The 16,634-nt window shown below is 46.5% G+C and overlaps 1 protein-coding gene across 2 annotated transcripts in view; it reads right to left on the bottom strand.

Annotated features, from left to right (window-relative positions):
- The window catches only part of ITGA11 (integrin subunit alpha 11), a 130,030-nt gene that overhangs the window by 101,281 nt on the left and 12,115 nt on the right, over positions 1 to 16,634 (bottom strand). The window contains exon 1 of one of the 2 annotated variants that reach the window (XM_043919817.1): positions 214 to 218. The exons of the other annotated variant lie outside the window; for it this stretch is intronic. The gene's annotated coding sequence lies outside the window, so the exon portion shown is untranslated. Of the gene's footprint in view, positions 1 to 213; positions 219 to 16,634 lie in introns of those variants that run through there. 2 annotated transcript variants of the gene reach the window in all.

Raw genomic sequence — 16,634 nt, 5'->3', positions numbered from 1 at the left:
TGCAAACAGAACTGGAGGCCAGGCCGTGTGGAAGAATGCAAGCTCATCTTAATGTTGGCTGAAGCCAAACACACTTAGGAAGGGAACTCTCCAGGCAAAACTGATTATATTTTGCATTCCCAAGCCAAAGGGGGAGAACTGAAGAAAACAGCCATCTAACGCTCTACATTATCCAGGCCCAGCTCTCATTCTCCTTGCTTGAACCATGGAGACCTGGCCCCAGGGCCCTACTTCCCTGGCTGTGGCTTCTGGGCACACCCAGATATCAAAGGGACGGAGGCCTTAGTATGGGTCCAGGCAATGCGGTCATCTTTTCAAGAAAGTCCAGCTGTGCCCTGGAGTTGGACTGTGTTGCTAAAACCTCAGTGAGGAAATTTATTTATTTGCTAAAATATTTATTTTTGGTCGTGCTGCGTCTAAGTTGTGGCATGTGGGATCTAGTTCTCTGACCAGGGTTTGAACCCAGTCCCCCTACATTGGGAGCATGGAGTCTTAGCCATTGGACCACTAGGGAAGTCCATCAGTGAGGAAATTTAGAGCAAATGGGCAGGGGACATAGTTCCCTTCAGACTCCTCTTATTTCAAAACTTGAGGATGCCAGTGGTAAGTATTAAATCCTTGATTACCTGGTTACTTGACCTTGGACCAAAACTTTTCTCTCCCTGGGATCCTCCAGTCAGGGAAGCCATGATCCTTTAGAAGGGAGACACGGCTGGAGCATCACTGTCAGGGTCAAAGGCCAGAGGATGAACTCCTGAGTTTAGGACAGCTGGTTCTAGGACTCAGAGAAGGGGGCATGGGAATATAATACCCAACTCCTGAGAATTAGGGCTGCTGTGGTGAGTGGAAGTAGGCTGGGCACCGGAAGACCTGGGTCCCCTCCTGGGTTCTGCCACTGACTGGCTACTTCTCCCCAGGCCCCAGTCTCCATTATAGAAAATGAGGAAGCTGGACCAGGTGGTATAAAAACCTTTACAGACAGGATATTCTGAGTCTGTATGACCTTCTCCTCTGGATTCATTTCCAAAGTCATCTCCCTTCTGGCGGGGAGGAGTAGGCAGATGATACAGGGGCACTTCAAGGGGCAAGCAGATGGCCGTCACCCCTGTGGGTCTTTATCAGATTGCCTGCCAGGACTGGGGCCAACAGGAAGGAATGCCTTCCCTCCTCGCTAGTACTTGGGTCCAACACAAGTGCCCCCCAGCTTCAAACCACTTATGAAAGTGAGCTTTGACACCCTCTTGCCTGCCCCCTAGTGGCTCAGCCCTGAACTGACACGGCTCGGGGGCTCAGGCTGGAGGTCGTCATCAGGTGAGGGCAGGTCTGGTGACACCAAGCTAGTTTGAACACCAGGCCCTGTTGCTTTAGAGCATCCCTGGTACTTTAGAGAAGGGGTCTTAAACCTCCGGGATCTAATGCCTGATGATTTGAGGTGGAGCTGATGTAATAACAATAGAAATAAAGTGCTCAATAAACATAATGTGCTTGAACCATCCTAAAATCATCCTCCATGCCCCCTCAACCCCTGTGAAAAAATTGTCTTCCATGAAACAGTCCCTGGTGCCAAAAAGTTTGGGGGCCACTGCTTTAGAGCATACTTGCTCACACTTGGGTCTCCCCAAGTGACAAATGCCTTCCTCTCTGCTCTTGGCAAAGACCCCTCCTCTGGTTTCCTAGCTTGTCTAATCAACTCTTCAGCATCTGACTTCTTTACAAATGACTGCCTTCTGGATGTGGCTTCATGGCTGTCCACTAATTGGTCATTATCACACTGCCTTTTTCTCAGAAGGAAACACTATGGAGTCCATTCTGCTTCATACTTTTCCAACCACTAATATCACCAGCCAATCCTTCCTTCTTCCCTCTGTTGAGGAAGCAGGTGAGACCCTTATCTCTGGATGGAGTCTCCTATCCTTGGCTCCCCTGGCCTCGTGCAGGTGAGAACACAGCTCACTGGGAGTGACTAGTGTGCGTGTATGTGTAGACATGCACGTGTAGCCAAGGGATCCGTCAGAGAGGGCTGATTGGGGGGTGGTAATGACAGGAGGCAATGATTTCTCCCCATCGGAGTCCAGAGAGAGGGGCAGGCTTACAGGAGGGAGGTGCCTTCTGTCTGAAGGACCAGCTCTATCCCCAGAGTGGACAGGGAGGGCAGGAAGAGGGGATGAGAGAGACTTCTGTGGTAAGGCGTCGTCCCTCCCCATGGAATAAGCAGAACACTTGTTTCTTAGAGGAATCTCAGGGAAGTGATCTCACCCAGGAACCAGTGCATCCCCGGTCCACACCCACTGCTGTTTCTGGCTGCGAGCAGCTCTGAGCTTGCCAGCAGCTATGCTGTGGGTGGCTGTGGCCACATGCCCACCTTCCCAGGAGGAAGAACCCAAATCAATATGTACTTTGATGTCTCCTGAATGTTAAACATGTGAAAAAGTACATGTCAGAGTCAGAAAGCTTCCTCCTGTGTGCGATGAGGGGGTGGACCACTGTGGCCGGAGAATTCGGGGTCCCATCAGGACCGAGTCTGGAGGAAGCCCTCACGTGTGTGCAGAAAATGCACATATTCACCACCTCATCAGACCCCTGCAGGCGGCCCCTAACACTGTCTACACAGCAGCTCTCTGGCTGTCCCTCCCCGCTCCAAGGCTCCGCCCTCCGTTCCCTCCCCCTGCACGCCTCCTGCCAGCCCCATCCTGCACCCATCAAGGGACCCCGTGCAAGTCCCACTCACCCTGCCCACCTCCCCACCTCCCACCTCCCCAGCCCATCCTGCACCTCCCCTCACTGTCCTGCCTTTTAACCCAGCCCTCCCCGCTGTGGTAGAGAGTCCAAGGGATGGAGCCATACCATAGACTGTCCCTGCACCCCCCTGGGGCCTAGAGTTACAAACAGGACCTGCTCGACAAATATAAAGTCAACACACACATGGGGTAGATTTGCGGCTCCTTCCACCAATGGGAAATGGAGGCTCAGGAAGGTTACCTGCTGGGACCCAGGTCTTCTAGCTGGAGGTACATGTGTAGAGCAGGGATCTAGCCCTCACCAGTACCTGGGCAGGGCTCATGTCCCATTCCTTCTCTGAATCTCCTGGTGAAGATCTCCTGCCACACTCAGAGCACCCACCAGGTGCCAGAATGGGCCAGGTGCCTTAGAACAGTATTTCATTTAATTCTAACAGGTGATTAGGGGGTTTTATCCTCATTAAACAGGTGAGGAAGCTAAAGGTCTGAGACCAACTTGCCCTGGGCCCATGTGCTGGTGCTGAGGTCTCATCCTGTCTGCTTCCAAGGCTCCACATCCTTTACTGCTTTTGAGCATCTTCAACAAGGCTGGCTGTGTCCCTGAAAGGGCAGGCAGGGCAGTGGAGAGCTCTTGTTAGAGGGGTCAGGTGAGACCCTCTACTCACACCCCTAAATGACATCCTTCCAGCTGGACCAGCAATAGCTCTCTTTGGGAAGCTTTCATTTGAGTTGAAGCTTTGAAGACCCTATGATAACCCTGCCTTTGGTGCCATAAGGAAGGTGACTTTAAATGAACTGAGAGGGTTCTGTCCCTCCTCACCCCTGAACCCTGCACAGTGTTTGGGACACAACAGGCTCCCAACAAAGTGGACAGAACAGACTGAAGAATGAACAAGTGATATGATAAGCCTACAGCAAACATTATTCTCAATGGTGAAAAACTGAAAGCATCCCTCCTAAGATCAGGAACAAGACAAGGGTGTTCACTTTCACCACTATTATTCAACATAGTTCTGGAAGTCTTAGCTACAGCAATCAGAGAAGAAAAAGAAATGAAAGGAATCCAGATCGGAAAAGAAGTAAAACTCTCACTGTTTGCAGATGACATGATACTGTACATAGAAGGCCCTAAAGATAGTATCAGAAAAAATTACTAGAGCTAATCAGTGAATTTAGCAAGGTTGCAGGATACAAAATCAATACACAGAAATCACTTGCATTTCTATATACTAACAATGAAAAATCAGAAGGAGAAATTAAGGAATCAATCCCCTTCACCATTGCAACAAAAATAATTAAATATCTAGGAATAAACTTATCTAAGGAGGCAAAAGAACTGTACACAGAAAATTATAAGACACTAATGAAAGAAATCAAAGATGACATAAACAGATGGAGAGATATTCCATGTTCCTGGCTAGGAAGAATCAGTATTGTGAAAATGACTATACTACCAAATACAATCTTCAGATTCAATGTGACCCCTATCAAATTACCAATGACATTTTTCACAGAACTAGAACAAAAAATTTAACAATTCATATGGAAACACAAAAGACCCTGAATAGCCAAAACAGTCTTGAGAAAGAAGAGTGGAGCTGGAGGAATCAGCCTTTCTGACTTCAGGTTATACTACAAAGCTACAGTCATCAAGACAGTATGGTACTGGCACAAAAGCAGAACTATAGACAAATGGAACAAGATAGAAAGCCTGGAAATAAACCCACGGACCTATGGGTACCTTATTTTTGACAAATTTGTAAGAATATACAATGGGGCAAAGACAGCCTCTTCAATAAATGGTGCTGGGAAAACTGGACAGCTACACGTAAAAGAAAGAAATTAGAACACTTCCTAACACCACACACAAAGATAAACTCAAAATGACTAAAAGACCTACGTGTAAGACCAGAAACTACAGAACTCTTAGAGGAAAACAGGCAGAACACTCAATGACATAAACCAAAGCAAGATCCTCTATGACCCACCTCCTAGTGTAACAGGAATAAAAACAAAAGTAAACAAGTGGGACCTGATTAAACTTAAAAGCTTTTGCACAGCAAAGGAAACTATAAGCAAAGTGAAAAGACAACCCTCAGAATGGGAGAAAATAATAGCAAATGAAACAACTGACAAAGGATTAATTTCCAAAATATACAAGCAGCTCATACAACTCAATACCAGAAAAATGAACAACCCAATCAAAAAGTGGGAAAAAGACCTAAATAGACATTTCTCCAAAGAAGACATACAGATGGCTAACAAACACATGAAAAGATGCTCAACATCGCTCATTATTAGACAAATGAAAATCAAAACTACAATGAGATATCACCTCACACCAGCCAGAATGGTCATCATCAAAAAGTCTACAAACAATAAATACTGGAGAGGGTGTGGAGAAAAGGAAATGCTCTTGCACTGTTGGTGGGAATGTAAATTGATACAGCCACTATGGAAGAAGGTATGGAGATTCCTTAGAAAACTAGGAATAAAACCACCATATGACCCAGCAATTCCACTCCTAGGAGTATACCCTGAGGAAACTAAAACTGAAAAAGACACATGTATTCCATTGTTCATTGCAGCACTATTTACAACAGCTAGAACATGGAAGCAACCTAGATGCGCATCGACAGATGAATGGATAAAGAAGCTGTGGTACATATACACAATGGAATGTTACTCAGCCATAAAAAGGAACACATTTGAGTCAAGGTTCTGAGGTGGATCAACCTAGAACCTATTATACAGAGTGAAGTAAGTCAGAAAGAGAAAGGTAAATATCGTATTCTAACACATATATATGGAATCTAGAAAAATGGTACTAAAGAATTTATTTACAGAGCAGCAATGGAGAAACAGACATAGAAGAGAGACTTATGGACAAGGGGAGAGGGGAGGAGAGGGTGAGATGTATGGAAAGACTAACATGGAAACTTATATTACTATATGTAAAATAGATAGCCAACGGGAATTTGCTGTATGGCTCGGGAAACTCAAACAGGGGCTCTAGAGGGGTGGGAGATAGGAGGAAGGTTCAAAAGGGAGTGGATATATGTATATCTACGGCTGATTCATGTTGAGCTTTGACAGAAAACAATTATCCTATAAAGCAATTATCCTTCAATAAAAATAAATAAATTTAAAAAAAACAGAAAAAAATAAAAGAATGAGCAAGTGAATGAATGGCTAAGGATGAGCTCATCAGAAATGGCTACCCACTCCAGTATTCTTGCCTGGAAAATTCCATGGACAGAGGAGCCTGGTGGGCTACAGTCCGTGGGGTCGCACAGAGTCAGACACAACTGAGAGACTGAGCATGCACCGCACATCTAAGAAGGACGTGAGCAGATGGGACACAAGGCAGCCTTCCCTTTGCCCACAGCCCCCCTGTCCACTCACCCTCTGCTCTCCAGCCAGGCTCTGGGCGCCCCCATGATACACGCTGGGTGCCTGACCTGCCGACCTCTCTCCCCTACTCCAGTATCCTTCTTTCATCAGAAAATGGTTCTGGGCCTTCCCTGGTGGTCCACTGGTTAGGAATTCACCTGCCAATGCAGGGGACACAGGATGGATCCCTGGTCCAGGAAGATCCCACATACCACAGGGCACCCAAGCCTGTGTGCCACAGCTATGGAAGCCCGAGCACCTAGAGCCCGTGCTCCGCAACAAGAGAAACCACTGCGCTGAGAAGCCCGCACACCACAGCGAGAAGTAGCCCCTGCTAGCCACAGCTGGAGAAAGCCTGTGAGTGAAGTGAAGCCGCTCAGTCGTGTCCGACTCTTTGCAACCGCATGGACTGTAGCCTACCAGGCTTCACTGTCCATGGGATTTTCCAGGCAAGAGTACCAGAGTGGGTTGCCATTCCCTTCTCCAGGGGATCTTCCTGACCCAGGGATCAAACCCGGGTGTCCCGCATCGCGGGTAGACACTTTACCCTCTGAGTCACCAGGGAAGATTCGAGAAAGCCTGTGAGCAGCAAGGAAAACCCAGCACAGCCAAAAAAATAAAATGAAATAAATAAATAAATTTTAAAAAATGGTTCTGTTCCCCTAGTGTTGTATTTTGTACTATACAAACACATGCTCGCTAATGTGTGACTTATCAAAACATCCCCTCAACTCTCCAAAGCATTGACAGCCCTGTAGAAGGAAGAATTCTCTAAGTCAGAAACCAACAGACATGCGCTGGGCAGTCTTTTTCAGGGGGCGCTCCATTGCTAAGGGTCTGAGGAGAAGACCAAATGCTTGCTGGGGGCAGGTGGATGCGGTTGAATAGAGACCCTCACATCAGCATCCAGAGGGTGGAGATGGAAAGTCGGAGCAAGTGCTGGTGAGAGCAAAAATCTGCCCTTTTGATTTTTTTTTTTTTTTAAAAACCAGGAGTCTGCCAATGTGTTGGTTAAGCAGATGTCAAGCTCATGGAAAACAGGCCTAGAAATTGGAAACAGAAACACCACGCTGAAATTTGCTGTAATTAACATTGTTTTCACTCCCAGCTTTGGACAGCCATTGCCTGCCTTCAGAGAACACACGGATCACCTCTGTCAGGAATAAGACTCACAGTTTTATGAAAGCCAGTGGATTTTTCTGCCTTACATCATTTATCTTTCTCTCTAGGTAGAGATATTGATCAAAATGGAGCTCTTTCTTTAAGCTTTCAAGAGCTGCTCTGAAGGATTTTAAAACACAGCATCAGTGACATGATGAATTCTTGTTGTGATGGCCTAGAGGGGTGGGATGTGGGGAGGGGAGGAAGGTTCCCGATGGAGGGGATAGATGTATAATTATGGCTGATTTGTGTTGTTGTACAGCAGAGACCAACACAACATTATAAAAATAAAAAAAAAAAAACAAAGAAAAACAAAGTATTGCATAGATACAGATCTTGTGTGTATATGGCAAGCTGAATAAAAAGTCAGAAGTATGCAAAAAAAAAGTACAATGAAGTCTTGATTAACTAAAACACACACACATACCCCAAGCTGTGTGGAAAACTGGAATCAGGAGATGTGACCCCAAATATCCACCTTAGTATCTGGCTGAGTGTGGTGTGCCTCGGCTGCTGCCTTCCTCCAGTCACCCCAAAGTGGCCTGGGCTCCTGAGAACCCCAGACCACACCCCAGCCCAGCCCAGCCCTGCCTTCTGAGTCCCACGACCAACATCCAGCTGCCCCTAGAACATTGTCACCTGGATGTCTTATAGCATCCCTCACGTCACATGACTGAAGAGGTACCTGAGGTTTTCTCTTCCAAACTGAGTCTCCCCATCAATGCACTTGGCGTTACCACCCACCCCGCTGCTCTAGTCAGAAGCTTGGAGGTCTTTCCTCGGGATTTTCCTCCCCTTCCCATCAGCAAACCCTGCAGGTTCTACCCCCTCCAGCCCTCTCAAGTCCACTCTTCTCGATTTCCTCTGACATCACCTGGTCTGAGTTATTCTCATCCTTTTCTGCCTGGACTTAAACACCAGTCTTCTAACTGGTGACTCGATTCCAGGGTGATCTTTTAAAAATGCCAACCAGATACTAGTACTTTGCTGCTTCAAACCCTCCAGGGTCCTCCCATTACATGTAGGGTGGATTCCAGACCCTTTCCCAGGACCCACCAGGCCCTGTAGGATCTGTCTGCTTCTGCGCCACGAACTTCATCACTTGCGGCTTCTAGACACACTGCCTTCCTCCCTGCTCCTCTAACCAAGCTCTTTCCACCTCAAGGTCTTTCCCACATCTTTGCTCAGGCAGTTCCTTCTCAATCTGCAGTTTTCTTTCGCTTTTGTTTTTGGCTGCACCACGCAGTCTATGGGATCTTGGTTCTCTGACCGGAGTTTGAACCTCTGTCCCCTGTACTGGAAGTGTGTAGTCTTAACCAGAAGTCCCTCAACCTCCAGTTTTAATGTCACAGCCTGGGACAAATCTTCCTGACCATGCTATGGAGAATCCATTACTCTCCCTCAAAGCATCTTCTTTACTTCTTTTATAGTTAAAGATAATTATAGCTGGCTACGAGAGCTCTTTGTTTATTCTCCCACTGGAGTTTAAGTTCCGCAAGGGAAGGGGCTAGTGGTGTGCTGGACTCTTCTCTCAAGAGAAAATTGTGTACAATGTTTTCGCTCAGTGATGGCTGTTGGTAGCTTAAAGTTGATTTATAGATGTGATTACACCACAGTCACTGTCAAATGCTACAAAGAAGGACTCTCCACGCCATCCCAAGAGCCAGAGTCAGTTATTACACATTTCCCAGCACTCCACTGAAGGGACTGTATCTGCCTCTCTGCCCACTTAATCCTCAGGATCTAGAACAACGTCTAGCACACAACAGAAGCTCAGTTTGCACCTGTGGACTTATCAGACAATATGAGACCAAAAAGAGAGAGAGCGCCTAGAAATATTCAGGCCTCTGAGAACCTCACTAACCCCACGCACTAACCTGCCAACAAGAAGCAGAAGGCGAACTTGATAGTCAGAGCCTCAGGAAGGGAGGGAAGTCAGAGCATTGAATTTGGCTTCAGAAGCCCTAGTTCTAATCCCAGCACAGCTTCTAACTTGTTTTTATGGCTCTGGACCAATTTCTTCCTCTCCCCGGCCCTCAATTTCTTAATTTGTAACAAGTACACACTGGACTAGATGCTGTATCTCTAAATCCCTGTGTCGGATTTAATGAAGCCTGTTCATGTACTCTGTTACCAATTTCTTTATCTGTCACTCCCTGGGTCACTGCACTACACTTCACAACTGCAGAGGGGGCTGTTTATGTTGTATTGGGTTGGCTTTTTGGACTTTCTGTAGGCTAAAGACAAATCTGAACGAACTTTCTGGCCAACCTAATAGCAGCCTGAGTTATGCAGTACCCAGCCTGCAGAGCTGTACGTGGCGGCTCTACCCACTTTTGATCCTGGCCACTGGTCATTTCAAGGGGAGACGAATTGGACAGTGAGTTCCTCCCTTTCCTAACGTACTAACCAGCTCAAAGAGCTCAGACAGTTTGGTATTGGTTTTCCAGCTCCTAAGATTGTCTCCTGCTTGTCATGGAGTGTGCAGATCAAGAGCTTTGGGCATCTGAGGTCAGTGCCAGTCCAGGGGGTGTTTGGACAAAGTAAGAACAAGACAAGGCTCAGGATATGCAATTTGTGGCAAGGCTTTCCCTTGGAAGAGAGGAAGTAGGGCAATGAGGACTCAGAGAACTGCAGGCCTGTCTGCCCCTGGTCTTTGAATGCGAACTAAAAAAAGGAATTGTGGGGGCCCGTCCCTTTCAAGCCTGCAGGGTCCACCCTACAAAGGATACACCCCACCCATTTGAAGAGTTCTCTGTCTGCATAAAGCTCAATATAAATGCACCAGAACCCAAGCTAAGCTGGATGCTATTGGCTAGGCTTGGTGGGGATAGAGGACGCTGAGGAATGGAATTGCTTTGGTTCTGGGCATTATGCAGAAGCCCTTTGGTTTTTGGTATAAGTCAGTTACTTATGATTCCAAAACTACCCCAACGTCTAGTGCCACTTTTATGACCTTAGAAGAATTAAGGGCTCAGGACTCCATCTGCCTTTGCTAGAAAACAAAGGCCTGTCTTGTGAGATCGTGAGTCTCCTGTCACTGAAAGAATACAAGCCAAGGATAGCCACTTATCTGGGATGTTCAGGTTCCAAGTTCCCTCTTGGAAACCCAGGACTCTGAAGCCCAGGACTTCTCTGAAGCACAAGACTCCTCATGAACATGCGGATGAGGAAGGGCCAGTCATACAGTGGGTCCATATATGTTCTAGATGAAGTTGTTTTAAAATAGAATTCCAGTGTACACTGGTGCAGGCACTATGGAAAACAGTATCGAGTTTTCTCAAAAAACTAAAAGCAGAGTTTCCATATGACCCAGAAATCCCACTCCTGGGTATATATCTAGACAAAACTCTAATTCAAGAAGATACATGCAGCCCTATGTTCATAGTGGCACCATTCACAATAGCCAAGACATGGAAACAACCTAAATGTTCATCAGCAGATGAGTGGATAAAGAAGATGTGCTACATATACACAATGGACTACTGCTCAGCCATAAAAAAAAATGGTGCCATTTGCAGCAACATGGATGGACCTAGAGATGATCATTCTAAGTCAGTAAAACACAGAAAGACAAAGATCATAGGATACCTCTGCATACCTTTAGATGTGGAATCTAGAACATGACACAAATGAACTCATCTATGAAAAAGAAAGACTCACATACAGAACAGACCTGTGGTTGTTGGGGAAGAAGGGGGTGGGGGATGACGGACTGCGAACTTGGGATTAGCAGATTCCAATCCCAAAGAAAGGCAATGCCAAAGAATGCTCAAGCTATCGCACAATTGCACTCATCTCACACGCTAGTAAAGTAATGCTCAAAATTCTCCAAGCCAGGCTTCAGCAACATGTGAACCAAGAACTTCCAGATGTTCAGCTGGTTTTAGAAAAGGCAGAGGAACCAGAGATCAAATTGCCAATATATCCACTGGATCATCGAAAAAGCAAGAGAGTTCCAGAAAAACATCTATTTCTGCTTTATTGACTATGCCAAAGCCTTTGACTGTGTGGATCACAATAAACTGTGGAAAGTTCTGAAGGAGATGGAAATACCAGACCACCTGACTCACCTCTTGAGAAACCTGTATGCAGGTCAGAAAGCAACAGTTAGAACTGGACATGGAACAACAGACTGGTTGCAAATAGGAAAAGGAGTACGTCAAGGCTGTATATTGTCACCCTGCTTATTTAACTTATATGCAGAGTACATCATGAGAAATGCTGGGCTGGAAGAAGCACAAGCTGGAATCAAGATTGCTGGGAGAAATATCAATAACCTCAGATATGCAGATGACACCACCCTTACGGCAGAGAGTGAAGAGGAACTGAAAAGCCTCTTGATGACAGTGAAAGAGGAGAGTGAAAAAGTTGGCTTAAAGCTCAACATTCAGAAAACTAAGATCATGGCATCTGGTCTCATCACTTCATGGCAAATAGATGGGGAAACAGTGGAAACAGTGGTTGATTTTATTTTTCGGGGCTCCAAAATCACTGCAGATGGTGATTGCAGACATGAAATTAAAAGACGCCTACTCCTTGGAAGGAAAGTTATGACCAACCTAGACAGCATATTAAAAAGCAGAGACATTACTTTGCCAACAAAGGTCCGTCTTGTCAAGGCTATGGTTTTTCCAGTAGTCATGTATGGATGTGAGAGTTGGACTATAAAGAAAGCTGAGCGCCGAAGAATTGATGCTTTTGAACTGTGGTGTTGAAGAAGACTCTTGAGAGTCCCTTGGACTGCAAGGAGATCCAACCAGTCCATCCTAAAGGGGATCAGTCCTGGGTGTTCATTGGAAGGACTGATATTGAAGCTGAAACTCTAATACTTTGGCCACCTGATGCGAAGAGCTGACTCATTTGAAAAGACCCTGATGCTGGGAAAGATTGAGGGCAGGAGAAGGGGACGACAGAAGATGAGGTGCTTGGATGGCATCACCAACTCAATGGACATGAGTTTGGGTAAACTCCAGGAGTTGGTGATGGACATGGAGGCCTGGCGTGCTGCGGTTCCTGGGGTCGCAAAGAGTTGGACATGACTGAGTGACTGAACTGAACTGAACTGAACTGATGCAGACTAATATATTATACAGCATGGATAAGCAAGGTCCTACTGTATGGCACAGGGAACTATATTCAATGTCCATAATATATACAAGCCATAATGGGAAAGAATATGAAAGAGAATGTATATGTATGTATAACTGAATCTATATGTATAAATGAATCACTCCGCTATACAGCAGAAATTAACACAACATTGTAAATTAACTATACTTCAATAAGTTTAAAATAAAATAAAATTAAAAAGATTTTCTGTAGTCAACGTCTTTCTCATGTAACATGTAGCTTTACAACCAGAGGGAAAACTCCGGCTCAGGAAATGTTCGCAGAAGCATGGAAGCACAGCCCCCAAAGAGCTTTCATAAACAGGAAGGCCAAACATTTATTTTAGGAGTGATTGAATGGAAGTCTTAAGAGGGCACATGGCTAATTTAAGTTTAGAATTGGAGCCTGAACTTGACCCAGAAGTCTTTATCCACGGTCCAGGGCTTTTTCATGACCCTGGGCTTGGAAGGTCCAGTTAATGAGGGATACAATCCAGTCCCAGGCTTTGGTATCCACTTCTGTAACACTCAGGGTTGGCCCAGATTGGTCCATTTGGGGTAAGTCCTGGCTGCTTTCAGATAGCCTTTCCTATAAAATCAATACGAGGCAGGGCGGATCTAACATTCTATTAGCTGTGAACTCCTCTGTGTGACTTCGTTTCCAGTTGTTTTACTGTCCAGCAGGCTGTGAGGAGTCAAGGTTTAGAGAAGAGAAGTGTTGCCTGGTGGGAACTGCCTGGGGAAGTGTCAGGATCCTAATAGTTAGAGGAAGGGCAGATGGTGCGATGCTACACAGGGGAGGAGAAAGTAAGAGGGAAGGAGGTAAACAGTGCCCACTGCCCAAGGGACATGCAGCCTCGTGGAGAGTGGGAGTACAGCTGATAAGATGACAGGTGAGGAGATGCAGCTGAGGTGATACAGAAGTTCACAGAAATGTGATAATCACTTTAGCAGAAGTCTGGGAGGGCTTCTCGGAAGAGGAGGCCTTTCTGGAGCTGTTAGGGCCTAGAGAAAGCAGCAATATCCTTTCCACTTTAACCTACACCCTCTAAGGACATTTGTTATGGAGAGGATTGGGGTTTCCTCTTCTTTGATGGAGACAAAAGACTTATTCGGACAACCCTCCCCAATGGTTTCTACACCACCCATACCACTCCCCCACCTCTTTCCCAACTCCAAGCCAGCCCCATGCTCAGCAAAGCTTTGATCTGGGGCTCTTGGCCTCTGGTTCCACATCAAAGCTCCCTCTGCCCTTGAGAGAGGGGCACCCTGGGCAGGCCCCTCTCCCCCAGCCAGTCTCCATCAGCAGTGGGCACCAGTCCAGGGGAGCCACTGCCAACCCAAACAGCACTGCAGAAAGAGTGAGGGACCTGGCTATCAGGTGGTGGGAAAGTGCACTCCTGGGCCTCACCCTGGGGAGGGCTGAGCATGAGAGAACATGGCCAAGCCTGCTAACTTCTTGGGACTCTTCCTGGCATGTGCCAAGGAGGTGCTAGCCCTGGCAGGGTCCTTGACCAAACCTCCAAGGAAAGACCTGCCTAGTGGTCTGGTGGTTAAAACTTTGTACTCCCAATGCTGGGGGCCCGGCTTCAATCCCTGGTCAGGGAACTAGACCCTTCATGCTGCAACCAAGACCCAGCCAAATAAATAAATAAATATTTATAAAAAGAAATAAACAGTAAAACAAACAAACCTCCAAATAAACAGAGCCAGGGTAGCTTAGAAATCATGCCACACATAAGTAGAGTTTAGATCTCTCTTGTCAAAAAAATCCCCCAGTCAAATCAGAGCCTCATTGCACTTCAGTTCTGGATGAGTAAGGATGAGGGGACAGCTGTCCTTCCTGAGGGCTGCAAAGGGGGACCCAGTGTCCCTTGTGGCACAGTGGGGGCAAAGAATTTAGGTGGGACAAAGGCGAACATTAAAATGACACACTGATGTGTTTTATCACTGTATCAGGTCCGACTCTTTCTGACCCCATGGACTGTAGCCCACTAGGTTCCTCTGTCCACGGATTTTTCAGGTGAGAAATACTAGAGTGGGTTGCCATTTCCTTCTCCAGGAGACTTTCCCAACCCAGGGATCAAACCCCCGTCTGTCTCCTGTGTCTCCTGCATTGCAGGCAGATCCTTTACTCACTGAGCCATCTGGGAAAACTTGACAACTCATGTTTAAAGGATATTAAAAAACTACAAGCAAATCAAAACTTAGATTTCATAGCAATTTTTGCTTAGGATGAGGGTATGTGAAAAGACTGAGTTAGTTGATTTAAAGTCAATTGAATGAATATTATTAAGTGAAAATATTCCAGATGTTACACAAATACGGCCAGAGTTATGTGAGCGGTACAGGAAAAGCAGGAAAGGAGGTGGCTTTTGGAGATGATCAAACCTGGATTTGGAGTTTGGAACTCATCTTTATCGGCAGCTGCAAGACCTCAGGCAAGTCACATGACCTCTAGGAATTGCAGTTTCTGGCCTCAAACCTCCCTGGATTCAAATCCCAGGCTGTGACTTTATGACCCTGGTGATCCTGAGTAAATTACTTAATGACTTGCCTCAGTTTCCTCATCTCTGAAGTGGGGGAGGTAACAGTACCCCTCATACAGGATTATTGAGAAGATGAGTGCTCAGACAAAGCCTGATTCATGGAAGCTCTCAGTGACTGTTAGCAAGTAGTACACATTTAGGAGAGCACCTCATCCTTGCCAGACTTGTCATTTGGTAATCAGTATCATTTCCAATGGTTTATACTAATTCTACAAGGTAGGCATCATCATTTCCATTATGCATTCCAGGGGCTTCACTGCTGGTTCAGATGGTAAAGAGTCTGTCTGCCGTGTGGGAGACCCAGGTTCGACCCCTGGCTCGGGAGATCCCCTGGAGAAGGAAATGGCAACCCGATCCAGTACTCTTGCCTGGAGAATTCCATGGACAGAGGAGCCTGGCAGGTTACAGTCCACGGGGTCGCAAAGTCAGACATGACCGAGCGAGTAACACTTTCACATACATTCTAAAGAGAGGATGTGACCTACCCAAAGTCACACACTTATTAAGTACCAGGGCCATTATTCAAACCCCAAGTCAATGGCACATGCCCCTAATACGAACCTTGGGCTCAGGCTCAGTCTCCCCGCCTTTTCAATGGGTTTCACATCATCTCCCCAGTCACCAAGGCAGATTCTGATCTGGTGGTTCCCAGGAATTGGACCATAGCTTGGTCTACTACTAGGGTCTACTGTTCAGATCTTGCCATCTTCTCTGGGTGCTCCCAGCTCCTTCTGGGGTACCAGAGGACATGTCCACATTCTGTGGTCCACCGATGATGTCTGAATCACTACGCTTTTGTGGGAAAAGAGGCATTTTAAACTTCTGTTCCACCCCCATGTTCTCTGGGAAGTGCCATTACATACCTAGGTTTTCATTGCGTAAAACATGTCCTATCCCATGTCTCCCTGTGTCCTCTCTGAGTCATAGTAAATAACACTGAATAGCATGGGGCCAGCTGGCCTAGGCTGCACTCTGTGAATGATTTGCCCCTCTCAAGGCCCTTCTCCCATCAAGAATCCCTCCTGCAAGACCTGCCCACTTATAACCACGACCACCCTCTTCTTGTCTAGAGAGAAAGTCTTTAATAACAAATGGCCTTGGAAGTGTCAGGAGCAAATGCCTAGGGGACTGGTGTCCTAAGAAAGGGAGCTTGGGTGATACTTATCTCAAGGAGGAGTAACTACTGGGCTTGCAGGCTGCTGCAGGCTGGAGGGAGGTTTTCATTGATTAATTCATTCATTTCACAACCACTTATCACTTGACTACTTTGGCCAGGCACTTCTCTGAACCTTGGGGTACACATGTAAAACCACATTCAAGAATCCATGCTGTGTACATCTGCATTTCTCTTGCTGTCCTGACACAGAAGCGCGAAAGGAGGGTGGGACAAACTGGGAGAGTAGCCCTGACACATATACACTGTGATGTGTAAAAGAGGTAGCTAGTGGGAAGCTGCTCTACAGCCCAGGGAGCTCAGCCTGGAGCTCTCTGATGACCTAGAGGGGTGGGATTTGGTTTGGTGGGAGGGAGATTGGAGAGGGAGGGGATATATGCATCCTTATGGCGGATTCCCTTTGTTGTGCAGCATAAACTAATGCAAGGGTGTAAAGTGATTATGGGCTTCCTCAGTAGCTCAGTGGTAAAGAACCTGCCTGCCAATGCAGAAGACGCAGGAGTCAAGG

This window comes from Cervus elaphus, chromosome 12 (assembly GCF_910594005.1).
Source record: "Cervus elaphus chromosome 12, mCerEla1.1, whole genome shotgun sequence".
Taxonomy (NCBI): domain Eukaryota; kingdom Metazoa; phylum Chordata; class Mammalia; order Artiodactyla; family Cervidae; genus Cervus; species Cervus elaphus.
Note: the sequence above shows the minus strand (reverse complement) of the source record. Positions and strands in the feature narration are given on the sequence as shown.